Below are 2,461 nucleotides of genomic sequence, written 5' to 3' on the forward strand. Positions count from 1 at the left end.
AAAAGGGAGGAAAGCAAGTGAAGAGGAAAGAAAGTTATCTAACTTTCACTCCTACTCATGCTCCCGAGTTTTTTAAAGGGAGGAAAGCGAGTGAAAGTGAGTGAAAATATAGCATACTTTCACTCTAAAACTTTCACTCCAAAAGTGGGATGAAAGTGAAAGCACACTTGCTTTCACTTGCATTCACTTGCTTTCTCTCCTAAAAAAACTCGGGAGCAAGGCGTTAATCTCCGTGAAAACCAAACCAGTTCACCTAAAATAGTACGGAGAGAGTATTCATTATGTGATAAAAAAAATAAATATTTATTTCAGAAATAAAAAGATTATATGTTTTTCTTCAAAAATAAATTTTATTTCTGAAAAATAAACTTAACCAAACGGACACTTGCCAACTTGACATGTCGCTCGGGTGCTGTACCAATTTCATATATCTTAATTGTTCAGGAAGAAGTTCTCACGAATCTTGCTATTCGTTACAGATAAAACTTAAAAGATATGACGAATCAATAAAAATCTAAAAACAATATTACAATTCTAACAAAAAAAACAATATAACAATATTTTCCAAAAATTACATGGCCTGTTTTAACTCATTAGATTTACAAGGAGGTAACTGTGTAGGATGAAATTCTGCGACTCACCAAGTGGTCGGATGCTTTTGAATAAAATCTGAATACAACAAGATATCAATGGAGTAATTAAAACATCCAGAACACTTGTAATTAGAAAACGTATGAATAAGGATATGTTCATACAGGGCTAACAGCTGTGATAATGTGCTCATCTGTAAAATATTCCATTGAAGCTTTTAAGCAACCCGAATTTGAAGAAAGATCGGGCACGTATCTGCCAGAATTAGCTGATCGTTTATTAGAGCATCTTCAACGGTGTTGACTAAAATCGTTGGCTAAATCGGACATATAAGACATTATGTAAAATTTGCTGAACCTGTAAGAACATTTTGCTTGAATGGTAATGGCTATATTGGTTGGCTATAATTTAAAAATAGTATGTTATTATTATTTTAGATTGTTAAAATAGAATATATCAGTTTAATATGGTAAAAAATGATATGTAATCTTTCTACAGATTTCTTACAGACTTGTGGAGGTTCGACAAATATAGCCATCTATAGGAGGTTGGCTAAAATTATAGACAACAGATTAGTGTGGTTGGACTGCTATTTTTTCAAGACGTTGGTTATATTTTTTAATTTTGGAATGCCAACTCATTTTTTAGCCATGGACTTTGTATGGTTGGAGATGCTCTTAGTCTCTATAATTAATTTGATACTTCAGTAGTTTGTGTTTATAATTCGCATGAGTGTGAATCAAGTAGAAAACTACATGTTGGCCTCGTGTTTATATGATAGGAAAAGATTTGTCGGAACGAAATCTCTTGTTAAATATTTTAGCACGGCCATCGTGCCGCATCTTTCATTAAACAAAGTGTGAACAGCTTGATTTAGATTTAAAAGAATTGCCACCTGTTTGTTTGGTTATCAGATTATTTATTGTTCTTAAAAATTGCTTCTGTAATGTATTCATATTCGTATTCAATTATATTAGGTTTTATAGCTGCATGCATGTTTCTGTTTTGGTGTTGTTCTGCGGCCTCTAGCTTTTGTTGTTCTGGGTTTAGTCTGCTATGGACTGCTCTCATCTTGCCTCTTGATGGAGGCTTGGAGGGTTGGAGTTCTATCAATAAATTCGTGCTTATGACTTATCTAAAAAAAAAAGAAAGATTATATTTGTATTCCATATTTGATGAGTTTCCTGAGTCTGGTTTCATATAATAAAAGAGAATTAGAGACAAAAAAGTTAATAAAATGACTATGAAATGACTGCTATATTCTTGTTTAAATATTAGTGTGTAGCTTGTTCTTGGAATGGTTGTCGGGGATAGAGGTTTAAGTCCTCACAACAAAAGACTTTAGTTAACTTTTGCATTTATCGTCATAAAGTGATTTCATTTTTATCCCCTTAGTATGCATTGACTATACCGATCTATACCGGGCCACGCCACAAAGATTATTATCCCCTCCCCACAATCGATCAACTTGTGGACGCCACCTCCGCCCACGTCATGCTCAGCTTTTTAGATGCATGTGATCCTCCAGAAAGTGTGCTAACCCTTTCCTACGGCCCTAACTAGATGACCTCGTTTCTCCTCTAAATACTTGAACGTGTACAACCCCAAGATGATAAGGCAGCCCGAACTTTGAAAACGAAAGTAGCGCACTACTTTGTTATCGATGGAAATCTCTACTGACGATCCTACCTTGCTCCCTACTCAAATGCTTGGATTGTCCCGAATCAGAGTACTGCATGCTCGAAATTCACAAGAGCATCTGCGGAAGTCACTCCTCAGGAGAAACCCTCACTCACAAAGTACTCCGCCAAGGGTAATACTGACCCAACATCAGAAAAGACTGTTACGACTGTGTCCGAAAATGCATCAA

The sequence above is a fragment of the Daucus carota genome, chromosome 6 (assembly GCF_001625215.2).
Source record: "Daucus carota subsp. sativus chromosome 6, DH1 v3.0, whole genome shotgun sequence".
NCBI classification, from domain to species: Eukaryota; Viridiplantae; Streptophyta; class Magnoliopsida; order Apiales; family Apiaceae; genus Daucus; species Daucus carota.